This window comes from Homarus americanus, unplaced genomic scaffold (assembly GCF_018991925.1).
Source record: "Homarus americanus isolate GMGI-L3 unplaced genomic scaffold, GMGI_Hamer_2.0 scaffold46273, whole genome shotgun sequence".
NCBI lineage: Eukaryota > Metazoa > Arthropoda > Malacostraca > Decapoda > Nephropidae > Homarus > Homarus americanus.
In genome coordinates this window covers 7,023-25,187 of record NW_024725430.1, presented here as the reverse complement: position 1 = coordinate 25,187, position 18,165 = coordinate 7,023, and positions in this window count along the sequence as shown.

Sequence of the window (18,165 nt, the reverse complement as noted above, 5' to 3'; positions counted from 1 at the left end):
CACCCCATTCTCATACACTTCCCAGGTAAGGGTGGGGAGGAGTGGGTGGTTGGGGGAGGAGAAGAAGAAGGGGGGAGAGAAGGAGGATTAGAGGAGGAGGAGGAGGAAAAAGAAGAAGAGGAAGAAGAAGAAAAGGAAGAAGATGAGGGGGAGGAAGAGATGGAGGAGGAAACACAGATTGGACCAGCATTATCTTAGCCAACAACAAGACAAGTGTCGCCACCTCAAGGCACCAATGTAAACACGGTCATTATCAAGACACCTCCTCATATATTATGGTACCCACGAGTTGGCAACACCGGCTGATGCGTTGCCGCGTTCGATTCTGATGCGTTTTTTTTTATTGAGTGTTTATATATGTTTGTGTGAGCGTATATAATCCTGGCGTTCGATTTTTTCTAACTGTGAATTTTTATTTTAGTAACTTTTGCATTCTAATCTATTGTACTGAACGCTTTCTTGCGATTATAGCGTTCGAGTTTCCTTTAATTTGTGGTTTTATGAAGTACATCGTTCATGTGTGTTGTAAAGTGCGTTTATTTTGTAACCCCGGCGTATATTTGTGTGTTGAGCTGCGTTCTGATGTAACATTATAATTATAATTATTATTATTATTATTGTTATTGTTATTGTTTTTGTCGTTATTGCTGTCACCACTACAATAAACACCACCATCTAACACAATAAAGTACAGCCACTTCCTCATCACCATTACTAAACAAGCCATCACCATCATTATTCACTATATTTACATAATTATCTCATTATACCCACTATGAAGGTCGTGTTGCAGGATGTTTATTGTTTCTCCTGTGCAACACGTATCACTCAACACTTGCCTCATTACGAGGGACCAGGAGAATAATGCAGGTGGGCGGCACAGGTAGAGTGGTGGTAATTACTACAGGTGAACCTCATCTTACCTGTTGTGATTTGTAAGTAGGCGTTAATCTAATCTAACCTAACCTAACCTTAATCCCTCTAGGGGTTAAGACGGTACCTAGGTGAGGTCGACTGGGAACAGTCAGGTCAATCCCGGGTAGGAACGGGTGAGGTCACCGGCGACACAACAATTGATCATGACTATATTATATTCACTAGTATACTACGTAAAGCACAAGAACAAAATATACCATACAGAAAAATTAGGTCAAATAAGAATGAGCCAAGGTGGATGACCAAAAAAATTAAACATGACATAGAAATAAAGAAAGAAATTTATAAGAAATTAAAGGGAGGGGAGGAGCATCTCAGAAATATGTATAATGAACTATCTAGGAATGTTAAGAAAAATGTAAGGAAGGCAAAGAGGGACTACGAAGTCATGATAGCAAGAGAATCCAAGGCGAATCCCAAGGGATTTTTCCAGGTACATAGGACAAAGGTCAAGGACAAAGTGGGACCTTTAAAGACAGAGAGAGGAGACGTGATCGATGATAGTGAGAAAATAAGCAAAGCATTAAACAGCTACTTCTTATCAGTTTTCACAGAAGAAATTCACGAGGAAACTCCAGAGGTGGAACTGATATTTAGTGGAAATGACGATGAGAAATTAAAGAATATCACTATCAGAAAAGAGGATGTTCTTAAGAAGATAAATAAATTAAAGAAGACAAATCCCCAGGGCCGGATGAAATTTTCCCTAGAGTTTTGAATGAGTGTAAGGAACAGATTGGCGGACCCCTCGAAATTTTTTTTTACGAAATCATTAGACACGGGAGTTGTGCCAGACTTGTGGAAACAGGCAAATGTAGTACCCATATTCAAAAAGGGAGACAGAGCATCAGCGTCAAATTACCAGCCGATTAGTTTGACGTCAGTAGTGGGGAAATTTCTTGAATCAATTATAGCAAATAGCATCCGATAGCATTTAGAGAAAAGCAAGTTAATCTACGACTCTCAACATGGGTTTACAAAGGGAAAAATCTTGTCTAACAAATCTGCTGACTTTTTTGGGAAAGTCTTCGAGGTAGTTGATAATGACGAAAATTACGATGTTATTTACTTAGACTTTAGCAAAGCGTCTGACAGTATACCGCATCAGAGGCCTCTGAGAAAAATTAAGGCTTATGGTATTGAGGGGAAAGTTTTAAATTGGATAAAATCATGGCTCACCGATAGAACACAGAGGGTCAGCGTAGATGGTGTTAAATCTGAGTGGGGCTGTGTAACCAGTGGGGTTCCCCAGGGGTCAGTACTGGGCCCACTCTTGTTCATAATCTACATAAACGATCTAGATACTGGGATCAGCAGTGACATAAGCAAGTTTGCGGATGACACCAAAATAGGGCGGCAGATTAATTCAGGGAAGGATGCAAATGCACTACAGGAGGATTTAAATAAACTGCAGGAGTGGTTAGAAAATGGCAAATGAAATTCAACACCAGCAAGTGCAGCGTACTTAATATTGGAAGAACAAACACTGTCAATGTATACAGCCTTAACAACATCAACCTAGAGAAGTCGACTTGTGAAAGAGACTTAGGAGTACTTTCAAGCCCGGACCTACGGCCTAGAAAACAGTGCGTTAATGTTCGAAATAAGACAAAGAGAGTATTGGGTTTTATATCTAAAAGTGTAAATAATAAGAGTGCAGAGGTCTTATTGCGACTATATCTTGCGCTAGTCAGGCCGCACCTCGATTATGCGGTTCAGTTCTGGTGCCCTTATTATAGAATGGATGTCAATTCACTGGAGTCGGTGCAGCGAAGAATGACGAAAATGATTCCGGGACTTAGAAACCTTCCATATCAAGATAGGTTAAAGAAACTAAACTTGCATTCACTAGAAAGACGAAGAGTGCGGGGAGATATGATAGAAGTATTTAAGTGGGTGAAAGGAATCAATAGAGGAGATATAGATAAAGTTCTTATAATATCTGAGCAGGATAGGACTCGGAGCAACGGATTTAAGTTGGATAAGTTTAGGTTTAGGAGGGAGATAGGAAGGAACTGGTTCACAAATAGGGTGGTGGACGAGTGGGACATGCTTAGCAACTTTGTAGTAAGCTCTGGAACGCTGGAAAGTCTTAAAAGGAGGCTAGATAGATTCATGGATGATAGAGAGTGGTAGTAAATCTCGACAGGCGCTGCCATGCACAGGCCAACCGGCCGATTGCAGACTCCTTATTTTCTTATGTTCTTTACCTAACCGAGCAAGCATGACTTTGTATAAAGAGGTGTGATTTTTGTCGAAGTAAATGTGATTTTGTCCAAACGGGAAGCAGTATGTTACGCTTGGCTTGTAAAAACGACCAGGGTTACTCCACTCTGACGAGGGACAGATGGTCACGACGCTACTCGACAATTTCCAACATTCTTACAATATTATTTTCTCCTGAATTAACATAAAACACAAAAAGAACATAAAATCATTCTACGATCCTTTTAAACATTCTTACGATTTTATTCTCTCTTAAGTTAAAATGTGTGAATGTTAGCTTATGATGAAACACAAAAATAACATTAAAACATTCCATAACATTCTTAAATGATCTTACGACTAATTATTTCTTCGTAAGTCAAACAAATTCACAATCTCTGTCTACCTGTCTCTCCAAATGATCGACCCACCTATATATGTTTACCTGTCTGTCCATACCGTCTATCTACCTGTATCTGTCTATCTACCTGTATCTGTCTATCTGCCTGTATCTGTCTACCTGTATCTGTCTACCTGTGTGTCGTACAGTACAGGTGGTGAGGTCGAGGAGTCAAGTAGGCCAGTCTACCCCATCTTGGTCGATTCAATTAACGATAATACCTGCCGGTGTACCTGAGTGGCTGCTACACCCGACTCTTTATTGGTCTGAGGGGTGTAGAGGGGTGTAGGGGGTAAGGGTAGTGGGTGTAGAGAGGGTGGGGGTAGGGGTGTAGAGGGGTGGGGTAAGGGGTGTAGTGGGTGTAGAGGGAGGGGGGGTGTAGTGGGTGTAGAGGGGTGGGGTGTAGGGTGTAGAGGGGTGGGGTAGTGGGGTGTAGTGGGTAGAGGGGTGGTGGTAGTGGTGTAGTGGGGGCGGGGATGCAGAAGGTGTATTGGGGGTTCTAAAGGGTACAGGTGTATAAATTGCAGGTTGCAGGTGTACAAACAGGAGAGAGAGAGAGGAGAGAGAGAGAGAGAGAGAGAGAGAGAGAGAGAGAGAGAGGTGGCAGCATCATAAACTAGGTGTGATGGCAATATAAGTAATACCTAGGTAGACCTAATCATTTGCATACTACTATGGTATAAACAGCATCATAAAACAGGTGAGATAATGACTCTGGCCTGATTGTCTCCCTACAGGTATGTCTCTCATCTGGAGGAGAATCTCTTGAGGGGAGATAAAACAATTGTGTTCTCCAGATTAAGTATAAGGTGAAAGGTAAGATGCTCATTTATACTCGTAGAGACAACCTGTGTTACCTGCGGCTAAAGTCTTTATTAATTACTAACATAAAGGCTTGTTCCTTAATGCAGATGTTAATGTAAAGATGTGATAAAAAAAAAGCCAGATTGTGTTTTGGTAACTCGGTAGTGTTGATAAACGTGATAATATGTGGTTGATAATGGCGGCTATTAGGAACCGGGTGGTCTTCTCTCTTCTACTTCAGGTAATATGATTTAGTGTCGAATTCCTTTTTTAATACGATCGAATCCTGTTTAAAGTACGATCGAATCCCTTATAAACACTTGCTCAGAGTTTCACATTTTTATCATGGAGGATCGAACCCGGTGCCGCTAGCTTGTGAGGAGAGTATGCTGAACATAATTATAGAAAGTGACAGAAAAGCTGAAAAAACAAGTACAAACACACACACACACACACACACACACACACACACACACACCTTCTTCTCTGACGCAACAAACTGACACTTGCAGATATGTCAGTTATGTGAGATAAGGTTAGGTTAGGTTAAGCTGGGTTAGGTTAGGTTACGTCAGGTCAGGTCAGGCCAGGTTAATGGTTGGCCAGCCTGCAGGAGGTCACAAACACCCAGGTTGGTTTATCTGCCCCAGCATCTCTCTCCTGCCTGTCTGGGTAAAGTTATTTTCCAGGATGAAGCAGCGGCCGCCGTTCCACATGATGGCTCCCCCCTCCCTTACCCCCTCCCTCTCCCCTTCCCTCTCCCCTCCCTCTCCCCTTCCCTCTCCCCTCCCCGCCTCACCTTCCTCGAATACTTTACTAAAATTGTGAGTTTTGTACAAGAGAAGTTCAGACCTGACCATTGCCTCTCCCCTCCTCTCCTCCCCCGCAATCCCTCCGTCCCCTCCACCTCCTAGTATAACATAACCTAACCTAATTCAACCACAATAAATCACCACCAGCACATCACAGCACAGCACAGCACAGCACATCACAGCACAGCACAGCACAGCACAGCAGGGCAACAGAAGCTATACATTTATTCAAGTGATTTAACTAAGGTGAGTTATGAGAGAGCTTAATAGTATACTCCTGGTGTGTGAATAGTGTGTTAGTTAGGCAAGGCTCTCTCTCTCTCTCTCTCTCTCTCTCTCTCTCTCTCTCTCTCTCTCTCTCCCAGTTACCAGCTCCTAGGAGAGGTATAAACAGGTCCTAGCCGCCCCTCACACTAACTCATCAAAATTCATGTACAACTTAATGTTTTTGAGAGTTTATACAGAGTTAACAGCCTACTATTAATCTCTCTCTGTGTTTAATTTTTCTTTATCTCCCTCTCTCTTTCTCTTTATCAATTATCTCTCTTTCTTTCTCGTTCACTCTTCCTCCTCTCCCCCTTCTCTCTCTCTCTCTCTCTCTCTTTCTTTATGTTTATCAATTATCTTTCTCTCTTTCTTTCTACGTTCTCACTCTCACTCTCTCTCTCCTCTACACTCTAGCCTCTCTCTCTCTCTCTCACACATAATCAGTACAGGTATAAATCATCATCACGATTTATGAGCGCCAGTACAAGCAATTACCTTCGTCTGACGTTCCTCCCCATCGAGCAGTGACATTCTTATGGAAACTACGTCAGGCGCAAACGATCGCCCACTCACTGCCAGCAGGGGCGAGCTCATAAGTCTGGCGAGTGATTTAACCCTCGGTCGGTGTACCTGAGGAAGGTGAACCGCCATACAAGGTGTCTAATTGTCTACCTGTTGTTGATGTGGGCCGCTGGGTGGTGGGTGGGTGTGAGGGGTGTAGATGGTGAGGGTGGTGGGTGTGTGTGAGGGTGGGTGGGTGGGTGTGTGGTGGGTGTGTGGATGGTGGGTGTGTGTGAGGGGTGGGTGGGTGTGAGGGTGGTGGGTGTGTGGATGGTGAGTGTGTGGGTGGGTGTGAGGGTGGAGGGGTGAGTGGTTGGGGTATGGGTGTGGGTGTAAGGATGGGGTGTGTTGGATGAGGGTGTGGTACTGTGTTTGGGTATGGGGGTGTGGGTGGGTGGGTGGGCTTTTAGGGGATCCAATCTCCACATCCCGTCCACAAGCCCCACCCACACTCCCCGCCCTCACACCCTGACAAATGGTGGTTGGAGGAACATTAACAATTACTGAATGGTGGTTGTTGTGGTGGTGGTGGTGATACATCATGGCCGGGCGAGGGTGCTGACCTGTGTGTGTTTGGGGCTTTTGTTGAAGGGGCTGTTTAGGTCTTTTTTTGAAGGGGTTGTTTGGGGCTTTTGTTGAAGGGGCTGTTTAGGTCTTTTGTTGAAGGGGTTGTTTGGGGCTTTTGTTGAAGGGGCTGTTTAGGTCTTTTTTTGAAGGGGTTGTTTGGGGCTTTTGTTGAAGGGTCTGTTTTTTTTAGAAGTTGTTTTGATATGTGTAGATTTTTCTTTCTCTTGTTTACTTGTGTGAATTATCTCTGTTTTGGGTTTTGTTTACAGGTGTTTGTCCGCGTTTCTGAACTGTGTTTGTGTGTTTGTGTGTTTGTGGATGTCTACGTTTGTTTGTGTGTATTTTGTGTGTTTGTTTATGTATTTTGGCTTTTCTATACATGTGTGTGTGTGTGTGTGTGTGTGTGTGTGTGTGTGTGTGTGTGTGTGTGTGTGTGTGTGTGTGTGTGTTTGTAAATAAAAAAAGAAAAAGAGACAATGACTCAAGAAAATTCACACCTGTCAACCCATTACTTGTCAATTAATCATCTGTCACCTAATTACCTGTCACTAATTACCTAGGCATAAGGTGAGGTACTGCTAATTAGTGTGTAGTGATGTTACACCCCTGAACACCTGATGCTCAACTTTTTCTTTCTCTATCTTTCTGTCTCTCTGTCTATCTCTTTCTCTTGATCTATCTATCTATCTATCACCACCCACCCACCCACCACCACCCACCCACCACCCATCACCACCCCACCACCCAACGCCACCCACCCCCCCACCACCACCAAACCACCCACCACCACACCACCACCACCACCACCCACCCCACTACCCACCCACACCCACCCCACCACCACCAACACGTACAACCAGTCCATATTCGGTAATCTTCTTAAAAAATAATAATAATGATAAGTTTTTCTTTAAGTCAAAATGATAATGATAATATTTTAACTCTTTGGTTTAACAAGTTTTTATCAATATAATATCGGTATTTTTTATTGTGCTCGAGTGAACAGCAGACTCCAACCACGTACACATGAACACTGAAGGACACGTACACACCATCGAGTTAAGGATACGTACATGTGATGGAGTTAATACGTACAGAATGGCCAGAACTAACCTCCCCCATTCCACCTCCCCTCCCCCCTCTCCCCCCTCCCTATATGTACATGGTTAGAATTTCAATATAGATTACCAAGTAGAACGGCGTTACTCTGTTGTGTCTGTGGGCGGTGGTGCCACATCTCACAACACACTGTACCAGTTAGTAATGGAAGCAACTGTACATAGTCAACTGGATGCATAGAGAAGCTACGTGAGTCATCTGTAAACTATTTAGGTAACAGGAAATAATGGCAGGTAATTAAAACAACACCTGGTGGAGTACGTGTTGATAGGTGTGTGTGTCAAGGTGAGACAGTCCGTTTCCTCCTCTTCCTCCTCTTCCTCCTCCCATCCCCTCTCCTCCGCCCAACAGGTGTTCATGACGGACAATCAGGACTACAGGTGTGTGTTTACCTTACCCAAGACAATTACCTCTTACAGCTGCACAAACACGTGCCAAGGAGAGAGACAAGTGTTTCTTCATTCTGGGATAACAGGTCCACAGGTCAGGTCAGGTCAACCAACGCGTTCAGTACCAGTTTGGGGACATATGTCTGGGGGTAACTCATCGTGACGAGCAGGTGTTAATGAACAGGTGTAACGCAACAGGTGATCAGACAGGTCGACTCATTGAAAACAAGATCATAGTTGGAGGTATTTAATGAACAGCGACCACTACCACCCCCTCCTGACCCCCCTCTACACCCCCCACGAGGCAGGCAGGTGAGGCAGGTGAGGCAGGTGAGGCAGGAAGGTAAACTGACAAACAGGTACAAGCTCAACCAGACAAGTAATAGGGTAAATAAAAGTGTGTTAATAAAGGAGGGAATTAAGGAGACGAGCTGATAGTCACTACCTGGTCAAGGGGTTAATTAGGCAGGTAGAGAGGCAGGTAGAGAGGCAGGTAGGAAGACAAGGTGGCAGATAGAGAGATAAACAGGCAGTGAAGCAGGCAGACAGTTAGGCAGGCAGTCAAGCAGGCAGTGTGTCCAGCAGGCCGACATGAGGTAGAAGCCCCTGACCTGCCATAAATCAGTCCAGGACTCACCTCAATACACAATCAACCTCAATGGCAGATTGGTATTCGGGGCATGATAGTGCTGTAAACCCCCTCACCCACGCCACTAGGACGGGCATCCACAATGAGATTTGATGGCTGCTCTCGACCATAATGTTGTCTGGGCGCGCACACACACATACACACACACACACACACACACACACACACACACACACACACACACACACACACACACACACACACACACACACACTTCGTACCCTCCACCAGGCCAGTTTGTCCCGTCATCTGATTTACAACGTTAAATAATAAACATCAGATGATAAAGGTTTTAGGGGAGGACAACTTGACTCGCCCCCTCCCAGAACTGTCCATCACTCGCCTCCCTCCCAGAACTGTCCATCACTCGACCCCCTCCAGAACTGTCCATCATTAGACTCCTCCCAGAACTGTCCATCACTCGCCCCCTCCCAGAACTGTCCATCACTCGCCTCCCTCCCCTGTCCATCACTCGCCTCCCTCCCAGAACTGTCATCCTCGACCCCTCCCAGAACTGTCCATCACTCGCCTCCCTCCCAGAACTGTGCATCACTCGCCTCCCTCCCAGAACTGTCCATCTCGACCCCCTCCCAGAACTGTCCATCACTCGCCTCCCTCCCAGAACTGTCCATCACTCGACCCCCTCCCAGAACTCCCTCCCAGAACTGTCCATCACTCGCCTCCTCCCAGAACTGTGCATCACTCGCCTCCCTCCCAGAACTGTCCATCACTCGCCTCCCTCCCAGAACTGTCCATCACTACCCTCCCAGAACTGTCCATCACTCGCCTCCCTCCCAGAACTGTCCATCACTCGACCACCTCCCTCCCAGACCCCTCCCAGAACAGTCCATCCTCGACCCCTCCCAGAACTGTCCATCACTCTACCCCCACCCAGAACTGTCCATCATTCGACCCCTCCCAGAACTGCATCACTCGCCTCCCTCCCAAAACTGTCCATCCACCTCGACCCCCTCCCAGAACTGTCCATCCCCTACCCCCACCCAGAACTGTCCATCATTCGACCCCTCCCAGAACTGTGCATCACTCGCCTCCCTCCCAGAACTGTCCATCCTCCACCCCCTCCAGAACTGTCCATCACCCCTCCCAGAACTGTCCATCCTCACCCCCACCCAGAACTGTCCATCATTCGACCCCTCCCAGAACTGTGCATCACTCCCTCCCTCCCAGAACTGTCCATCACTCCCCCACCAGAACTGTGCTTCATTCGACCCCCTCCCAGAACGGTCCATCACTCGACCCCCTCCCAGAACTGTCCATCACTCGCCTCCCTCCCAGAACTGTCCATCACTCGACCCCTCCCCAACTTTCCCCTCCCAGAACTGTGCTTCATTCTACCACCTCCCAGAACTGTGCCATTCTACCACCTCAGAACTGTCCATCCCAGAACTGTCCATCACTCGCCTCCTCCCAGAACTGTCCATCACTCGACCCTCCCAGAACGGTCCATCACTCGACCCCTCCCAGAACTGGCATCATTCGACCACCTCCCAGAACTGTGCTCATTCTACCACCTCCTAGAACTGTGCATCACTCGACCACCTCCTAGAACTGTGCATCACTCGACCCCTCCCAGAACTGTGCTTCATTCCGCCCCTCCCAGAACGGTCCATCCTCGACCCCCTCCCAGAACTGTCCATCACTCCCTCCCTCCCCCAGAACTGTCCCTCCCAGAACTGTCCATCACTCGGCCCCTCCCAGAACTGTCCATCACTCGCCTTCCTCCCAGAACTGTCCATCACTCGCCTCCCTCCCAGAACTCATCACTCGACCCCTCCCAGAACGGTCCATCACTCGACCCCCTCCCAGAACAGTGCATCATTCGACCACCTCCCAGAACTGTGCTTCATTCGACCCCCTCCCAGAACGGTCCATCACTCGCCTCCCTCCCAGAACTGTCCATCACTCGCCTCCCTCCCAGAACTGTCCATCACTCGACCCCCTCCCAGAACTGTCCATCACTCGACCCCTTCCCAGAACTGTCCATCACTCGACCCCCTCCCAGAACTGTCCATCACTCGACCCCTTCCCAGAACTGTCCATCACTCGACCCCCTCCCAAGACTGTGCATCACTTGGCCCCTCCCAGAACAGTGCATCATTTGACTACCTCCCAGAACTGTCCATCACTCGACCCACTCCCAGAACTGTGCATCACTACTCCTCCCAGAACTGTGCATCATTCGACCACCTCCCAGAACTGTGCTTCATTCTACCACCTCTTAGAACTGTGCATCACTCGACCACCTCCTAGAACTGTGCATCACTCGACCACCTCCTAGAACTGTGCATCACTCGACCACCTCCTAGAACTGTGCATCACTCGACACCCTCCCAGAACTGTGCATCAATACCAAACCACCCCCCCTCCCCCACACTGCTTTAACACCACGATACTGAGACATTTACGGAGGCACAAATGATAATTGATGGAGTGTTCAGATGTGATAAGACTCCCAGGTCAGTGTGTAATTTGGGTCAGGTTGAGGTGCAGGCATCGTCAAGTGGTGGTGGTAGTGCCTAATTTTGTGCTGGGTAGTCTTGTATATTTTGTTCTCCCACACGAGTTTTAGGTATGTTCCTTCTATCTATGTGAGGGAGGGGTAGGAGAGAGAGGGAGTGAGGGAGGGAGTGGGACAACGATAAAATATGACTATCTTTTAACTCCCACCGTCCCGAGAGAGATAGAGAGAGAGACCAGAGCTGAGTGTGTGTGTGTGTGTGTGTGTGTGTGTGTGTGTGTGTGTGTGTGTGTGTGTGTGTGTGTGTGTGTGTCAGTACTTGTCCACACTATAACTATAATAAATATTAATTGATCTTAACTAAACTTGTTGTGTAGAAAGCTAACATCATCATCTCTCACCAGTTCTATAATAGGAGTTTTGTGTTGTTATTCTACAGCGTTATGGCCTCTAGGACTGTGTTGTGGCGCCGCTGGGGACTTGAACGCCTTTTTTGGACATTTATTTCTCCTCAGGTGACCAACTCCACGACGTAAATGGCACCGGGACGACTGAATTCATGTTTTTATCAACACACTAAAATTTTAATAGAACCTCCTCCCTCACTGGAATGCAAAGATAACTCCTAAATGGGATCTTTGAGATGTTGAATTCGAAAATGAATGACAAGAATGAATTCAATAACAACATTCAAAGTTTTTTTTATCTTTATATTATTTCACTCATTACATTTATTCCTGAGCTTATAATTACGATAGAGAGGATATGAAAGTTTGTATTTTGTTTTTATTTTTCAACAAAAAAAAAAATCGCCTCAAGGATGACGTCAGAGGACAAAACTGTCACTTTACACCCAGACAACAGGTAAAGTGTTTAATGGTGCCACTTACTCCTACACTCCTTCCTCCTGCCTCACCCCTCTTCCTCTACCACTCCCTAGATGCCCCCCCACCCCCTTCCCCTCCTCCTCCTCCTCCTCCTCTCCCTGCACCTGTTCCTTCTTGCTCTTCCTCTTCTCTTCCTCTTCCCCCTCCTCGCCTTACACTCTCTCTATCCTTTACTCCCAGCACCTTCTCCTCCTCTTCTCCCTTCTTCTCCTCCTCCTTCCTCTCCTCCTTCCTCCTCCCGCCACTCCCTCCTCCTCCTCCTCCTCCACTGCCCTACCAATATTTTAACCACATTATTCAACCAATTAAATCCACTTTTTGTCGCTGTGGTCAAGTTCCTGTTGTCTCCCGCCCACCACAACCAACCTTTCCGATCCCTCCCTCCCCCTCCCACCTGTGTCCAGTCATTCCTCGCTCACTTTCTCAATTCTCTCTCTCTCTCTCTCTCTCTCACCTGTACCAGTCCCACAACTCTATTATCTACCCACATACGGTAGAATAGTCATCTACTTTCAATTCTTGGGTCCACCTGGTCCCTACGTTTACACACACACACACACACACACACACACACACACACACACACACACACACACACAGTTTATGATGGACACCCACTCTTCTGGCAATCCAATATGGCCGACCTTCCCCTCCTCGGAACTTATCTCCCGTAAATAACAACATTAGTCCACATTTGCGTCAATATTTTTGGCTCCAAGTAAACATTAAGAGAGCCACTAACGACTTAACCAACGGTACAAAAAAATTTCCCCGACATAAAGTGAGTTAGTATTGATACATAAAATGGCTATACCTACTGGATCTAATGACTAGTACTGGTGTATAATTCCGTGTTGGTGGGAAGCGATTGAAAGGGATCTCAACTATAAGCTTTTGGCTGAGTGTTTTATCGAGTTAAGTGTTGTTGATGATAATGATTCGTTGTTGTTGTTGTTAGTGTTGTTGTTAGTGTTGTTGTTAGTGTTGTTGTTAGTGTTGTTGTTAGTGTTGTTGTTGATAAAGATATTATTATTAAAGTTGTTTTTATTTACCATCATTAATATTAGTGTTTAATTCTTGTGCCATCAAACGCGCACCAACGCACACACACACACACACACACACACATAGCCATAGACATACACACCGACCGACACGCATACACACACCCGCGCCCACACGCCCACATTATGGAATTCCCCTGAAGGTCGGACACGCCTGCCTGCTCTACCACGCCCTTACTCTCAAGGTCGTGTGTGTCTTATACGCCCACGCTGATGGTCCCGTTAGCCACACACACACACACACACACACACACACACACACACACGCACACACACACACACACACACACACACACACACACACACACACACACGTGTGTTTGTCCGGGTGTTTACGGATGTGTTTATTTTTTTACTTGTGTTCCGGACATGTTAAGAAGTCCAGAAACAGCTGGCGGTGCTGGAGCCGGATTCCATCTGGTGGCCAGGTGGTCCAAGGTAAGCGTGTATGTATGTATGTATGTATGTATGTATGTATGTATGTATGTATAAGCATTGATGATTTATGATGATAAATTAAACCAATAAAAAAAACCTCGACTTAAGGCCCTAACACTCCAGCACCACCGCAGGCAATGGTCGGGCAGAGGTTCGCCGGACGTGAAGGGAAGGCCTGGCGATGTTGTGTGCTTGGTTGTTTAATCCGTCATTTGACGGATTCATTTCGTCTATACCTCAAGGATGATGGTTTAACCCTTTGAGGCGATGATTTAACCCTTTCAGGTCGTAGGTTTAACTCTGTGAGGATGATGGTTTAACCCTTTGAGGCGATGATTTAACCCTTTGAATGTAATGGTTTAACTCTTCCATATTATAAGTATTATTCATAAATTGGACAAAAAATTAAATTTATAAATCATTGTTAATACAACTCACTATACTGTACAATACACTAAGTCTTCGGTGTACATGAAGCAAAGTGGCCGACAGTGTACTCAACCACCTTCACTTCCCAAACTGTAAAGTCAGGTACACATTTACAGCTGGGTGACCTGGGAGTCCTTGGGGAATTGAACTAGAGACTGTTAGTATAGGAGGTGAGTGATGTATCCACTCAGCCACCACACTCCAGGCCATGGAATATATATATACAGCATTACACAACGCTGAGGAACGGCAGTCTGGGAGGATATTGAGGCCGGACGAGGGAAGCACGCCACTGAACCAATGAACCCCTGAACCCCTGAACTACTGAACCTCTAAACCCCTGAGCCTCTGAACCCCTGAACCCCTGAACCACTGAACCTCTAAACCCGTGAACCACTGAACCACTGAGCCTTTGAACCCCTGAACCAATAAACCACTGAACCTCTGAACCTCTAAGCCCCTGAACCCCTGAACCACTGAACCCCTGAACCCCCTTGAACCACATCAACACCAAGAAGCCCCCCTCCGCCCACCACCACCACCACCACCAGCAGCCCTTGTCAACTAATGATGAATTCCTAACAAATATACTTCACGTCTGATACATTTTTGGAAAGTAAACATTGAAAGGAACAATTTTTGGGGTATTTTCACCGGCATTTAAACTAATAATGTTTGAGAAAATGTAAGAAATATGAAGTTTAAGAGAGACGATTGGAGGAGCAACGTCGGCGTGTTTGTGTTGGCCCGACATTCTCAACACGATAAGCTTGAAGAAGTAGCAATGGATTTTAGCCAAACTTGGTGAGTTAATATACCATTACAGGATCTCTGGCCAGTTAGTTAATTATTATTTTCCATCAATACTGTGCTGCTGTGGAAGAGGTCGTGTGATGCTGTGGTACTGTGAAGGAGGTCTCGTGTGGTGCTGTGGAAGAGGTCGTGTGATGCTGTGGTACTGTGAAGGAGGTCTCGTGTGGTGCTGTGGAAAAGGTCGTGTGATGCTGTGGTGCTGTGAAGGAGGTCTCGTGTGGTGCTGTGGAGGAGGTCGCATGATGCTGTGGTACTGTGAAGGAGGTCTCGTGTGGTGCTGTGGAGGAGGTCGCATGATGCTGTGGTACTGTGAAGGAGGTCTCGTGTGGTGCTGTGGAAGAGGTCGTGTGATGCTGTGGTGCTGTGAAGGGTCTCGTGTGGTGCTGTGGGAGGTCGTGTGATGTGTGGTGCTGTGAGGAGGTCTCGTGTGGTTGCTGTGGAGGGGGTCGTGTGATGCTGTGGTGCTGTGAAGGAGGTCTCGTGTGGTGCTGTGGAGGAGGTCGCATGATCTTTGTGGTACTGTGAAGGGAGGTCTCGTGTGGTGCTGTGGAAGAGATAGTGTGATGCTGTGGTGCTGTGAAGGTCTCGTGTGGTGCTGTGGAAGGGGGTCGTGTGATGCTGTGGTGCTGTGAGAGGTCGTGTGGTGCTGTGGAAGAGGTCGTGTGATGCTGTGGTGCTGTGAAGGAGGTCTCGTGTGGTGCTGTGGAAAAGGTCGTGTGATGCTGTGATACTGTGAAGGAGGTCTCGTGTGGTGCTGTGGAGGAGGTCGCATGATGCTGTGGTACTGTGAAGGAGGTCTCGTGTGGTGCTGTGGAGGAGGTCGTGTGATGCTGTGGTGCTGTGGAGGAGGTCGTGAGCACCACAACACAGATATTAACTACTTCTGTGGTGATGGTTGACCGCCTGACGAACAAGTGCCAAGCAAGTGCCATTCTCTCACATTCCTGGCGAGACAGATGGCTTCAATTGTGTATGTGAGCTAGTTATCTCTCTCTTTCTCTCTCTCTCTTTTTCTCACTATCTATCTTTGCTTCTTTCTCTCTCTCTCTTTCTTTCGATTTTATTGTGTCCTTTTCCCCCCTTTCTCTTATCTCTCTCTCAATCCTTCCCTTTCTCTCTTCTTCCCCCCTCCCCCTCTCTCTTCCTCCCCCTCTTCCTGTTTTTATCTCTCGGATGTCTTAAATTTATTCCGGATGTCTGTGTGTCTGTCTGCCCTCCTCACTACCTCAGTTACCTATCTGTCTGTCCTCACCTGTCTGTCCTTCTCCAGGGTCCAGAATAATGGAGTTCACCGCTTGTATGTATGTATGTATGTATGTATGTATGTATGTAAGAGTATGTATGTATATGTTTGTATGTATGTAAGTATATATGTACATTATTTAGCATGATGCCTCGACTGAGCCATGACACCTTGCTGGAGCCATGACACTACTGAGCCATGGCACCCTGCTTGAGCCATAATGGCACCTGCTGAGCCATGGCACCCTGCTGAGCCACTGGCACCCTGCTGAGCCATGGCACCCCTGCTGGGCCAACACTGCTGAGCCATGACACACTACTGAGCCATGGCACCTGCTGAGCCATGACACACTACTGAGCCATGGCACCCTGCTGAGCCATGACACACTACTGAGCCACTGGCACCCTGCTGAGCCATGACACACTACTGAGCCATGACACACTACTGAGCCATGGCACCTGCTGAGCCATGACACACTGCACTGGCCATGGCACCTCTTTGAGCTCCTTGGCACATTACTGAGCCACTTATGGCACCCTGCTGAGCCGCCAGCACCCCTGCTGGTGCTTGGCACCCTGCTGAGCCATGACACACTACTGAGCCATGGCACCCTGCTGAGCCACTGACACGCACTACTGAGCCATGACACACTACTGAGCCATGGCACCCTGCTGAGCCATGACACATTACTGAGCCATGACAGCTTGCTGAGCCATGACCTTGCACTGCTGAGCCATGGCACCCTGCTGAGCCTTGACACACTACTGGCCATGACTACTGAGCCATAGCGCCTGCTGAGCCATGGCACCCTGCTGAGCCACTTGGCACCCTGCTCAGGCCATGACACATTACTGGGCCATGACACCCTGCTGAGCCATGGCACCCTGCTGAGCCATGGCATACTGGCAATGTTTACGTCATGTCACACACAAAAAAAAAAAACCGCATCGCCCGAATTTCAATTATACTCTCGACAAGATAATAACAAACTGGACCTCATTTCACATATTAGTCAAGATCAGGTGAACGTATTCTCAAAAAACACTCGTAAGTTTAATTTTTTCTCGTATCTGTTGTCGTAAGTCAGTTAGGTACGTTTGTTTATCCTCAGGGAAAAATTGACTTAGTGTCTTTGTGAATCTGGCGTGTGTGTTGTGTTGTATATCGGATGATTGTCGTAAAATAAATGGCCTTGCAAGACGCCCACCTACTGTAAGTAAGGTGTAGCGAGTGTAGCGAGTTCTGGGTGTAGCGAGTGTAGCGAGTTCTGGGTGTAGTGAGTGTAGCGAGTTCTGGGTGTAGTGAGTGTAGCGAGTTCTGGGTGTAGTGAGTGTAGCGAGTTCTGGGTGTAGTGAGTGTAGCGAGTTCTGGGTGTAGTGAGTGTAGCGAGTTCTGGGTGTAGTGAGTGTAGCGAGTTCTGGGTGTAGTGAGTGTAGCGAGTTCTGGGTGTAGTGAGTGTAGCGAGTTCTGGGTGTAGTCAGTTCTGGGTGTCCCTGTCTTGTGTGACGTTAAGTACACCTAAGTTACTGTACCTGTAACTTTATGCCTCAACCTGCACTTATACTTATTACATCTACTTATATTCCTGCTGTAGTGTACTTATAAACTAACATCTGTACTGTATACACCTGTACACTCACCTGGTGGTCAAAAACCGCCATAAAGTAATTAAGTTTACTGCCACTCACACCTGAGACAAACATGAACACACTTACAAAAACTGACCCCGGTTGAGTGCCTCTTACCCCCCCCACGCCCCTGTTACGCCCACTGCCTTCCCTGCCACCCCTCTCCCCACACCACCACCACAAACATTCACTAATCTCTAACCAGCGGGCGAACGCAGAGAAAAAAAATATAGTGTCAGTATTTTTGTCATTAGATCTCATCACAGTAGGTTAGGTTAGGTTAGGTTAGGTTAGGTTAGGTTAGGCCACAAAATAAATGGATTCTCAATTTTTCGTACACTCACTTTTTTTTTCTCCTAGTTGGAAGAGACGAAGGTGGCTAATGCATAAGTTCCCAACATCCTAGGAAAAAAAGTTTGAATAAATTGCGTAGTAGTGTAGAGCGGCGTAGTATTATAATGCGTAGTTCATATAG